We start from the raw sequence: 13,629 nt of genomic DNA, 5'->3' as shown, positions 1-13,629 counted from the left end.
TTTATTTTTAAAATATATCTCCACTTTTAGATACCATGTCCTTAAAAATTATTTTATCACTGAGGTATAGTCCCAATTACTTAGAATATTGAAGTAAGAATTTTAGTATTTTAGGAAAATACAAGGTTAGTTATATATCAGGAAAATTTTGAAAGATGAATTTGAGGGAAAGAGTGAAACACAGTCTGTGAAGGATGTTCCTAGAACATTTGTGAAATAATAAGAAAACCTACTATATTTTTTTAAAATTTTATTTACTTATTATTATTATTTTTTTTAGAGAGAGAAAGAGAGAGAGAGGGTGGAGGGGCAGAGGGAGAGAGAGAATCTTAGGCAGGCTCCATGCCCAGCGTGGAGCCCGATGTAGGGCTCAATCTCACAAGTGTGAGATCATAACTGATCTGAAATCAGGAGTCAGATGCTTAACCAATTGAGCCACCCAGTTGCCCCAAAATACCTACTAACTTTAATCACAAGTATGTAAGGTCCCTCTCATACTCATTTTCCATCAGATAGGCATATTGAGTGTAACATAATTCAAATTTACCAAATTATACGATGTTTATGATACAAACGACTTGATATAAAACTTGGATTGCCCTGATAAAGTATGTCTTGATTTTATGTCTAATACTAAAGTTCAACCAGAACCTAGTAGTGAGGGGTCTGTTTGAGAGCATTATTTAAACCATCTATAAAGACACGTTTAGAGGGTTTAAAATTTATTTTTATTTTTGTATTCTTTAAGGTAATGTTTCTATATCAGAAATATTGACATTGTGTAAGTCTGCTCAGACCAATACCTTTCATTTATTTGTAATCCACGTTGGATGAATGTACTTATGTGGTCTTATGGCAGCAATCAGACTTTGAAACCCATAAATCATTTGCCTCATTTTTCCTGTCCTGAATCATTTAAAGCTTTCTTATTCTCATTTATTTTCATTTTTATCCTTTATTCTATTTTCCTTATCTCATTTTGCTTTTCATATTTCTGTCGATTTTCTTAAAGAAATATGTTTAAATGGAGGGATGCTACATTGACAACAAATGGGAATTTCTATCAGCAGACACAAAATGTACTCTAGCCCTTGTCAGTTCTCATCATGTTGACACTGTCAAGTACGATGCAGTTACAATAGTTGAGTTTAGAGTATTTCAGTTATAAATCCTGACAGTGGTATGAACATTGGTTTGTGGAAGACATCTGTAAATAGAAGCCTCTGGGCATATAAAGGGGAAATCTTTAAAAATTTAAGTTAATGCTAACTTTAATGAAAGAAAATTCCTGGTAAACACCCTTTAACCGTATAAATCCAATTTAGATTAAATGTGAAGTCTTAAAATATTTTCATTTTAGATTAAGTTTTCTGGACCCTTTGTGTTTATTGATGTGTCTATGCCTTGTTTCCAAACTGACTACATTATATCTGGTCATTGTAATCATCTTTATACCACATAGTCAAATACTATGCTTAGTAAGCACCCAAAAGAGAGAATCATATAGTATGCTGAGAATTTAATGGATATTGTTTTGCACTGAAAGGATTGTTTTAAAAAGATTATTTTATGTTAATGTTTAGCTCTTTATATACAATTTAAAGTATCATCATTTTAAATTAACCATTGAACATAAACATAATGTAAGGAAGTATGATTTATTTACTTTTTTAAAAACTGGAGTAGTTATTTACTTTTAGAGAAAGAAGAGGTCTTGGGCTCTATTTCAGATTATATTGCTCTCTAGTAGGGATTTTGGGTAAGCCACCACGTCTTGTTTTCTTCTAATTTATACAGCAATAAAATGAAGTACATAAAATCGTTCTTTAGAAAGGGTCTATGATTTAGGTTACAGGCAGTTAAAAAAATAAAACATTTATACAGTGTGAATAATTCTCCCTGGATAGGTAGTTTTGTTCAGCTATCTTTTCTTTTGCTATTTCATTTCAACATTTTGTTCACATAATCTGGCACTATTTCTGCTTTTTCATCTAAAGCATATCCATTATGAGCATATATTTGGTATAAATAGTGTGAGAAAAAGTGTAACAGAAGGAAATGCACTTAAGAGCCCAAATCCACTATACCTTTTTTTTTTCCTCCAGCACCTAGAATATGAGCATTGGCTTTTGTGTGAAATAAAAATGGGCAAAATATATTTTGGGTAATATATTGTGTAACTTTTGATTATTATCTCATATTACAGATGTCTAATATACATGTTCTCTCTGCTTTTGCTTATTTTTTTAATTTTGTTTTATTTTATTATGTTATGTTAGTTACCATACAGTACATCCTTAGTGCTTTTGCTTGTAATACCCAGTAGATCTGTGCTCCTTTTGGAGGCTCTAGGGATGAATGAAATCCCAAGCTCATTGCATTGGCAAGATTCATTTTCTTGTGGGATTGTAGGATTAAGGAAAGTATTTCCTTGCTAATGATCAAGGAAAGCGTGGTCTTTGCTCCTAGAAGCTGCCCATTCCTTTTCATGTTTCTATGTTATCTCCCCTTCTTCCCACAATAACAGGGAGAGTCTCTCTCATGCTTCATATATCTCCTCTTAAATTGCATCCTTCTGATGGACTCCCAAAATAAAGAGAAGCCATTGCCTTATTAAATTTTTCTCACCAATATTTAGTAATTTTCAGCATACAGTATTTGCACCTATTTTATTATATATATATACATATATATATGCATTTCTTATTTAAGATAACCATTTTCCCACAACAAATTTATAAATTCAACACACTCTTGTTTTAAATCACCAGGTTTGTGGTGACTTTTCATAGATGTCTCAGATAATTAATACACCATGGTTCAGAAATTCTAGAGGAAGCAAAACTAATCCATAGTCACAGTAGCAGATATTGGTCTGAATCAGGGATTATGGAAGGGTTGCCTAAATGACATATAGGGACTTTGGGGGAAGATAGAAAATGTTATATATATCTTGGCTGTGGTCATGATAACATGAATAAATATATATACATATATATAAAATATATATGTCATAACTATAGAACTATACAATTAAAATAATGTTGATCACACTTTAATAAGTGGAAAATATGTTTCCTGAGTTCATTACTCACTTATTCTTATAGGCAAATCATCACATTGACTACAGGCATTGTGGATAGGACAAAATGGACAGATGAAAACAAGGTATATATTTTCAATCTGGTCAAGTCCAATAAGGATACCATGGTCTCACTCTATTTATGCCTGGATTTATTCTATATCTCAAAGAGGTGCACAACGTCAGAAGCAGTGAGATAGCAGCCCTTAGTCTCAGATGTGTTCTTTGTCGGTTCCTTAGTGGGTATCTACCTTTATTTTACCTTATCATTGTTGAAATATGATTACAAATAACCCCAGCTTCTGCACATATGAATAGTCAGATAGAATAATGAAATAATTTTCTTAGTTTTGAGTAACAGAAGATGGTCAGTAGTCCATGACAGTGAAGCAGTAACCATGGTCAGCCTGTGCCGTTTTTCATAATATCTCTGAGCATAGCTGAGGAATAAACTTACTACTCCAATAATTTTGCAAGAGAGTGAACAATTGATTGTATTAGTAATTTGAGGAATAGTTATTACCTCATGAGTGGGCAAAATGTCAGGATATTTGCTTATCTCTAAATCAGGGGTGACACATGGGAAAGTACTCTTACACTGAATTGTGGAGGATATAAAAATAGCACAAAGACATAGAAATTGTTTGGGAAAAGTTGTCAGCATGAAGGGGAGGTTAGAGCAGGCAACAAGGAAATATTAATTAGCAAACAGGCCTCTTACTTTAAGCTTCTCTCCCTACTACCTACCTCTCCCTACTACCTCTCCCCTTACCTATCTTGATTCTGTTACTTTTGTTTGACTCCAAAATTATGTTTTGGCATGACTAGGAAAATTTTACAGATACACATAATTTTATAAGTCAAAGCAACCATGTCATTGACCAGAACTATCAGAGATAAGGAAGCCCCATATTTTAACTTACAGAATTTGAAAACTGCCTTCATGGTATAATTTTTGCAAATGATAACACAAAAATCTTTGTCCTAAACCTTAGATCTAGAGCTTAGACTTGGACATAGGCATTTTAACTTATTGGTCCTAATATACATTTTCTTTTTATTTTACAATGTACATATATAATAGTTAACAAAAAAGGCACAGGATCGGATGTAGAGTGTGTGAGAGAAGCTGACCAACTGGCTTCCAGCTTTATTTTAGTAAATGATGTATGGTATCAAATATCATTTCCCGGAGTAAATGATGTATGGTAAAAACATACAAGTGACTAGATCCTAGCTTAGTGAAGAGGCTGAGGCAGATGGATTCTAACAAAGGGAACAGCATATTCAGATTTCAAGTGAAAGTATATAAAGAGTATAGTACTTTTAAAGAAGAAAAAAAATTCAATATTACTGAAGAGAACTTAGGATGAAGAGTTCTTGAAAGATACAAGAAGAGCAAGCAAAGAAACCAAGGGAAGGATTATGATTTGACTTATCCCAAGAACAATGGAGGGTTCATGGGTTTTTAACAAGGGAGTGAAATGTTGAAAAGGTCATCCGGTGCTGGAGAAATTGAGGATTTTCCAAATTTAGGACTCAGGGTAGTATCTACTTCACACCTAGCATTATTGAGTACAGGAAGTGGCAGTGCTAGATTGAGGGAGATCAAAGCTCCCATGACTGTCAGAGGTGATGTGTACAAGTTTGAGGCCAAATTCCCGAAGGACTAGGCTAAAGTCTATTAGAGAATTGGGCTGTTAAAACTCTGAATGCTGGAAACAAAACATTCATTACTCTTTTTTTCTAATAATAAAAATATTTTCTTTCAGAAAGAGGCACTCACTCACTTGACGTGGAATTTAGCTCTCACACCTTCACAGATGAGCCTGCAACCTAAAGTAACCAGAGTATCCATAATAATTAGCGCACAGGTAGACATGAATTAAGCAGACACACAGTTATTTGGGGGCAGTTAAGATGGATACTGAGGGAGGAGGTTAGCTTTTATTATTCCTTAATTGTCAGCTAAAGTAGCATTGTAAATCTACAAGTTTTAGTAGCGATTTCTATCATAATATAGATTAACTGATTTTATTTAAGCTAGTTGGAGTTTTAATGCTGTCCTTTGCAACTGCAAATATCCTAACATGTGTATTAATGGAAAAAAAATATTTACTTGGTATCAGAATATAATACCACTTAATGGATTATAAATATCCCTATAAGTTCATATATATACATATAACTATATGTATATATGGTATTACAGGATGACTTATAATTTACAATAGGAAAATCATAATCAGAGTATATTAATTAGAGACAAAATATTAAGATCACATAGCTAATATATATTGAGTATGTGTCATATGCTGAAATGTAGAGATGAGATGAACTAACACATTTTAACAATTTAAGGCCATGTCCTAATGGTGTATACAAATATTTAAAGCACGTGCAAAATCCATGAAATGTATCGTGTGCTTAAGAGCCTTCAGCCCAGCCTTTGTATTGATGTCCAGTTTTAACATTAGATCAAAAATGTTTTGTCCTGAAGCAGAACAATCTTTCAAATGTTATTTGCATTCCATGTAAGATTAGTGCAAAAGACTTAGGATCTTCTGAGTCTTTTGTAAAGATTGCTTTGGAGGCCAAAGTGCACGTTGCTATATTCCAGGTGACATATCTTGTTCTCACTCATGGATCTGTAATGATGCAAAACTGAATATACCTGGACAGTTCCTTAATTACTTGGTCAGAAGAAACACAATGGAAAATGTATGTTACAATATCAACATTATCTAATGTTTTGTATTTCCCAAAAGAGTAAAATAAGGAACATCATCCTCAATACACTGAATAACATCTAACATGGTATTCTACCTGCATAATTCATTAAAAGTAATAAAAACTATATGGGTGTTAATAAATGTATTGAATCAATGATGACGGCAATCCATAAAAATATTTACCACTTTCACTCAAGGCTGTATGGAGCCACTGACAGTTATACAGATAGGAAGCACAAAAGCAATTTAAATATACTTTTAAATTGTAGGTAAACTAATTATATCTATTGGTAATTACTAGTAAGATTATTGCACAGAAAAATAACATAGTTTGAAATTCAGTATTTTTGTTTTGTTTTGAAGGCTCCATGGAATTCATGTAATGGTTATGAGTATATCATACACCTATGATTCAGATAAATGGAGTTCAATTAATGACAAATCAATAGGGAAACCCAAAATGTCTTGTTTCTTTGTTTAGAACTTCAGTGTTACAGGGACCCAGATCACATCAAGCATATAAATTTGTTAACTCCCTGTGTTAGCTAATAGGCATATAAACCTTGGTCTCCACTGTAGACCCTGCAGTGGTCCATGAATTGGCTCCAGTGCCTCTCCACATGGTCTGGGAGCCCCTGGAGAACACAGGATTAGACAATCAGTCATGGATGAGAGAGCCTTGGTGGAAGTCCAGTAGTCCAGTAGAGTAGTTCCAGCACACTGTTGGAAGAAAAAAAAATCGAGTTTGGATGCATTAGAAAGAATGAGAGGAATAGTTTGACTTTACCTATGTAACACCTACCTCAAGGCGGCACAGATTATTGCCAAAAAGACTACTTTGGCCCATGATTTCTCACTGGGAGGAAGTGACTGCATGTGACTGAGCATCCAGATTCCTCAGCTGTGCAGGCTGCTATCAAAGAGGCCACTCTCTCTCTCTCTCACCCATATAGAGTACTGCATTGTGAGCTGCATGACTGGGGGGATGGAAGATGCTGGGAGAGTAGCTGATAGGAGTCTCAGAAGGCATTAAAGGAATGTGGTTATGGATCCTGCTAACTGCATTGTGGATTCCATCAGGAGGCCTGTCCATGAGCTGCTGGGGCTGCCTCACCTGTGGATCTCCCAAACGGGCCATGGACACCCCTAACGCTCTGTTCACCTCACCCAAAACATCCCAGACCGTGTGGCCAGTTCACTGTGCACACTCCACTGCCAGTGTAAAGAATGAACTTTGGTAGATGGCTAGTGAGCCTGTGTAGAAAATCAGTCTGAATCTGCAAGCCAGGAAGAGACCATGAATCTGAGCTTTAGCGTCACCTGGTGTGCTGCGGGACTGAGAGAAGGCACATAAGCTTACAAATTCCGCCACAAAAGGAAGTGTAAAGCAGTTATATCCATAGAAGATTGGAAAAAGCCTCAGAATCCCTGACAGGGCAGACATAAGGTATTTCTCTACTGAGGTCAGTCATTAAAGACTGGAGGGAGTGACTGGTACTTCAAGTGCGGGGGTGGCGGAGGGCAGAGAGGGGCGCCTGGCTAGAGGGCGGGGACCTCCTGGCACCTGGTCCCCACCCTGCATCCTACTGGACCAGCCCGCCTCCCCCAGTGGAGAAGGCGCAGAGTAGGTCAGCCCCTCAGCCCCTCATAGAGCGAGCCCCAGCTCCAGCAGAGGGGAGGGAGCCCCATCAGGAACGAGCCTCAGGGAGCAGCAAGCTGGCATCAGACAAAGGGGCCAGCGGGGCCAAAGTCGCTAGGACCTGGAGGCACCCACCCCCCCCTCCGCCGCGGAGAAAGCACAGGTGTCACTGCACCTACTGGGAGAAGTTAACTGAAAATCCTCTCACCTCAAGGCTCACCTGAAAACTCACAGGTGAGAAGCCTTTCGTTAGCAGCTGGCGGGACTGCAACAAGTTCCCACGTGCTCAGTGGCCGGGTAGAAGGCATGCGCACGCGCATGCGCACACATTCAGCTGCCCTGCCTTTGAAAAGAGCTTCGGGACCTCAACCGCCTGAGGAAATGTGCGCGGTGCCCGCTCTCTGCCACTTCCACACGCTGCATCAGGGTCGCGGGGGCCCATGGACAGTACCTCAGCCCCTGGCCGCCTCTCAGGAGCCCCACGGCCTCTGCCCCGCGTCCTGTGGGCCTTAGGCGTGAGGAACCTCGGCCTGAGGACCCTCCTTCCTTACTACAGTCTTGAGCAGATGGTCTCGCTTCCTTTCGTGATTCCATGTCTCTCCCTTTTGTAATAAGAAAGAAGAGAGAACTTTATAAAGTCAACAACAGCCACATTTCCTTCACCTTAGGTATCAAAGTAAATATGGACCAAAAAATGTCAGAAAAACACCATCCAGAAATTGCACGATAGACATACCCACGAAGGTGAGTTTCAGTTCTGCTGTCTGGGCAGATTGTTAAACAGCGGACTCTGCGTCTCCGTCTTCTTGCCCACCAGTGCAGCCTGCAACCTCTGCGCCAGCCGGCCTGGCCGTCTGAGAATGCACAGATTCTGAGATGAATGCCTTAAGCCATAACATGCAAAAGGAGGTCTCCTCCCGAGGGGGCCACAGAGGCGTCTGACCTTCTGGGGGACACTGCTCGTCTCTCTCTCTCCCTGCCTCGAGGAAAGAGACTCTAGGAGAACTGGAAGCTGAGCTCAAGCGTTGGTTGGGCATACCATCGCGCCATTTGATGTCCAACGCTACAGGCCCCCGCTACACCTGCCTAGACCTCTGCCTATCAGTGGTAAGTGCCCCTCACAGAGATGCCTGCTACTCAGTGTCCCTGAAGAAGGCACATGGGGACCTTTCACTATTATAGCAGTGGTATAATACCACGTGGGTGTTCCCTCAAGATCACCATTCACCCTCACATGAGCATCAAGTCTGAACCTGTATCCCCAATCCACGAACACAGCCCTGTACCTCTCCCACCAGGGTTTTCTCTGCCACCCCCACCTCCTTTTTTTGTCCTAGAAATTTGCTTATCACTTGAGATACCTGGAGACATTTTGTGATGTCACAAAGGAAGGGAAGGAGTACTTCCCTAGAGATCAGTTTGCACAATGCTGAAGAAAGGACCAGTTTTCAATAATACCTGTATTTAGCCAGGGTAGAGTGGCATCCCTCCCTCCCACTATGAACTCAGTTCTAGGCAGCTCCAGGGAAGATGATCAAAGCAAGAAGGAGCAGCATCTCAAAGAATGGGAAGTTGGCTTGATCACTTGTTATCAAAGTTACTTCTCAGGGGAATAGAAACAAAGGGACTGGAAGGAGGGATTTACCTTAACACCTACCCATGTTGTCTCAGTTACTGTTACATTTCCTACAGGTCCTCAGGAGGTAGCCACTGGTTGGGAAGGTGGGCAGGAAATAGAGTTTGGGAAGCCATGAATTCTTGCCAAAGCTAAGGAGCATGGGTTGTATGGGTGTGGTCATTTAAGTCCTTGAAAAGGAGCCCAAGAACCTGAAATAGGTTGTCTGAGGCCCTAAAGTGGTGAGGAGGATCTCTCCACTGGGAGCATAGGACCAATACTGTCAGGATGTCTTTTGTCCTCAGTGGATACTTAGCATTTTTCTAGTCCCAGAAAGTTCTTAAGAGTTGCTCACTATCCACATATCTTAGGAGTTGCTCACTATCCACATAGAAAGAGATAGGATATTATGCAGTAAGACAGACAGAAAAAATTACTTTCTTTCCAGGCATTGGCCACCTTCCCTTCTGGGAGTGGCCGACAGGGAGGAGCTTGAGGTCCGACTTGGGGATGGAGGTTAAAATCAAGAGGAGGCTATGCAGTGACCTTATTAGGCCCACACAGCTCAGATGAGAGCATCTTTCTCATGCCAACTTATCTCCATGAATAAATAACATTAATTAAATAAAGGGGACTAAAAAGAGCAGCCAGAGTTGTAGTCTCCAGATCAGATTCTTACCCGCTCAGAGATATGCACATATGAGCATACACACACACACACACACACACACACACACACACACACACACACACACACACACACACACACACACTGAAGTGGTGATGAAATAATCCAGGATTGGCTGTCCCATCCCAGGAACCTGTGGGATGGGCAGCCTGACTGAAGGTTGCCACCCATGGTCTAGCAAGGCATGTGTGGTGGAGAATGGTGGTTAGTGAGGACTTTGAGGCTGCTGGTGGTGGTGTTCAGGACTCTGGCACCAGGATCTGGACTTCTAGATTTTAGATATGGAAGGTTTTTACAGAAAGCTGTCCAAATGCGTGAAACTCTCCATGTGTAGTACGTGGAGGTCTTGTTTTACTGCTACTCCTCACAGCCTGGCAAAGCCTGTTCACAATCATGCTCTTCTTTTTAGGGGAGATGAAGTTCTCTAAGGTACTTGAGCTTCAGTTCCTGGATGTGCTCATTCTGTGCCTCCTCCAGATCCTGCCACGTGCAGATGTAATTACTCATCATCCTGGTCCTGGATCTCTGCCTTCACCTGCAGCTTGGCATAGAGCTTCTGCTTTCTTGGTTATGATTTCCACCATCTGCTGCAGGGATGGAACATGGAGGTGTCCTAGTGCTTCTTGGTCTCCTCATTTCAGATTATCATCTCCTGCTGCATTTCCTGCTCATGGCATTTCTACTCAACAGTCTCCTGAGTCTTCAGTTCCAACAGCAGTTTTCTGTAGCTTTTTGGTGTGATCCATGATGTTCTTGTCCTTGATGAGCAGCTTGCTCTCCATGGCTTTGTACTTGGCTCTGAGCAGCTCTGTAGCCTGCTGTTTCTGCTGCAGATCTTCCAGGATATTCTCCTCTGCCAGCAGATTTTACTTCTCATTCACCCAGATGCAGACAACCTGGATGGCCACCTTCTCCTCCTCCAGCCGCTCCTTCTGTTCCTGCAGGTAATTTTCCATGTTCTTATCCAAGGCTGACTCCAGGATAGACTGGGGTGGGTGGTGGTTGTTGTTGTCATCCTTCTCTTTGGTCACCCAGGTTTCAATCACTGGCCATTCATGGTACTCTGCCAGGCTGACACAGCCTTCTTTTTGCTGCTGCTCTTCTTCCAGAGTCACTTTGCCAACGACCCCTTTTTTCTCCAGCTGGGTCTTCAGGTGAACAGTCTCCTCCTGGAATTCCTGCATCAGTGTGTCCTTGGAGTACTCATTTACTTGGGGATTTTTCTTGACATTTTTGGCTTGATTGGTAAAGTGCAGGACAGAAAGGCTCTTAAAGTAGCCATAAGACCACACCCATTTGATATTGTCCAAATGGATGTGTTCCTGACCATCAAAGCCATGCACATTCCATGGTGATGATGAAGATGGCATTAGGTGGGAACTGACCTCATTCATATGTGTGCTACCCACCACCTGGGTCTGGTTCCCTGGATTTGTGGCATGCTAGATCTCCTTGATGTTCTTTGTGGTGAAGGCAAAGAGGTCCTTGATTTAGATGCCTATCAGCGTTCTCCTTCAGCTCTGACCTCTTGATGGGCTCCTGGGAGAACAGGTCTTGAAACTTCTGGTAGATTCGCATGTAGGAGTCATGGGCCAGGCATGTTGGTTCTAGGAGCATAAGGTATGGGTAAAAATGTGCTCAGAGGCATTGGGGATGACCCTGCACGGTTCACGCTCCACCCAGGTCCCCTGCTTGGTGTCAGTCTTGCCAGCGCTCATATGACAGTAGGCAAACACCATGCCATTGAAACCCTGAAGAGTTGTGTCTACCAGGGGCCTCATGGTTTCAACATATAAGTCTGTCTGCTTGGAAGTGGCATCATATATAGTATCAAAGCTAAAAGTGCTGGGCAACTTCCCCATGGTAGAATGGGGGTTTTTCAGGGTCACCCATCTCAGTTTCACATCAGTGATCAGGATCTGCTCATGAAAAAACAGCCTATTCTTTCTGGTTAAGGGGGTAGCACTGGGCTACCAAATTCAGGGCCTCACTGGCTTTGAGTTTACTGGACATCTTCTGCTCTGTTCTTCCTGCCCCCAGCCCACTTCACAGCCTCTGCTGTCCTTCCTAGGTCTAGATTAATAAGGCCTGCCCAGTCCCTAGACACTACTCTTCATTCTGCATTCAGCCTCCTAGGGTGGGGATGCTGGGAGGTGGCTCTGCCATTGCTGTGCTTTGGGCCTCCACAGCTCTCTGGTCCTTGCTTCACCAGCTAGGGAAGGAGAATTAGACAGAATTCCTGGGCAGCAGTGGGAACCATGCCTGCTGAATAATAGTGCTGGAACCTACTCCATGTTGGGGTAGAGGGAACACTGCCATAATCAGCTATAGCAGCACTAAGATAAGGGAAGAGGAAAATGGGATGTGGGTAGGCAGCCAAAATGTCTTCTCCTCCTCCTCTCAGGATCCATGGCGGGGACTGCTGGTCCTGGAAAGCCAGAGGTTCCAGTACTCTTGAGGGCAGGGGCTCACTTGAAATCCTGTCCCCAAGCTGGGATATCCCTAAGAATTTTTTAAAATTTAAATTCAATTAGCCGACATATAGTACATTATTAGTTTTTGATGTAGGGTTCATTGATTCATTAGTTGGGTATAACACCCAGTGCTCATCACATCATGTGTCCTCCTTAATGCCATCATCTAAGATCTTTTAAGGAAGTTCAGTGTGCTTTAAGAAAACACAGAAAGACAGTACAACAGAATCAGAAAAAGCTCTACACAAACAAAAGAGAAGTTCAGCAGAGATAGAACTTGTAAAAGAACCACACAGATTTCTAAAGCTGAAGAATACAATGAATGAACTGAGAAATGCAATAGAAAGCATCAACAGTAGAATGGATCATGCAAAAGAAACAATATGTGAATTGGAAGATAGGACCTTTGAGATTAACCAGTCAGAGGAGAATAAAAAAAAAAATGAAAAAAGAAGTGAAGAAAGGTGATCTATGGTATACCACCAAAAGAAACAATCTGTGAATTACCAAATTCCCAGAAGAAGAGAGAAAATGGGGCAGAAAACTCATTTAAAGAAATAACGCCTAAGAACTTCCCAAATCTGGAGAGAGATTTGGACATTCAATTTCATGAAGCTCATAGGTCCCTAAACGAACTTGACTTAAAGAAATATTTTTCAAGACACACTATAATACAATTGTCAAATATCAAGGACAAAGAAAGAATCGTAGGAGCAGCAAGAGAAAAGAAGCATGTAGCTTACAAAGTAATCTACATAAGCCTATCAGCAATTTCTCAGCAGAAACTTTACAGACCAGGAGGAAATGGGATGATATATTCAAGTGTGAAAGAAAAAAAACTGCTGACCAAGAATACTATATCTAGCAAAGTTGAGCTTTAGAAAGGAAGGAGAGATAAAGACAAAAGCTGAGGAATTTCGTCATTGCTGGAGACCTATCTTACAAGAAATGCTGAAAGAAGTTCTTCATTCTGAAATGAAAGGATGCAAATTAGCAACACAAAACATCTGAAAATGCACAACACACCGGTAAAGGTTAAATATAGAGTCAAATTCAGAATACTCTAATACTGTAATGTAGTGGTATATTAACCACTTAACTGTAGTATAAAGGTTAAAGGACAAAATTATAAAAATAAGTATAGCTACTAGAATTTGTTAATGCATACACAACATAAAAAGAGGTAGGTTATGAAAATCAAAACCATAAAGAGGGGGAGTAAAAAGGGAAAGTTTTTGTATGCAGTCAAAGTTGAGTTGTTAACATAAAATTGTTATATCTATAAGACGTTTTATGTAAGCCTCATGGTAACCACAAAGCAAAAACCTATAGTCAATACATGAAAGAAAGAGAAAAGAATCAAAGCATACCACTACAGAAATTCAACAATTCACAACGA

The 13,629-nt window shown here is 40.5% G+C and overlaps 1 pseudogene; it reads right to left on the bottom strand.

Annotated features, from left to right (window-relative positions):
• Nucleotides 1-10,031: 10,031 nt before the first annotated feature.
• LOC114202921 (kinesin-like protein KIF3C pseudogene) lies at nt 10,032-11,769 on the bottom strand (annotated as a pseudogene).
• Nucleotides 11,770-13,629: the final 1,860 nt, after the last annotated feature.

This window comes from Eumetopias jubatus, unplaced genomic scaffold (genome assembly GCF_037043125.1).
Source record: "Eumetopias jubatus isolate StellerSeaLion01/CBP00866 unplaced genomic scaffold, mEumJub1_p1.0 scaffold_2, whole genome shotgun sequence".
Taxonomy (NCBI): domain Eukaryota; kingdom Metazoa; phylum Chordata; class Mammalia; order Carnivora; family Otariidae; genus Eumetopias; species Eumetopias jubatus.
Note: the sequence above shows the minus strand (reverse complement) of the source record. Positions and strands in the feature narration are given on the sequence as shown.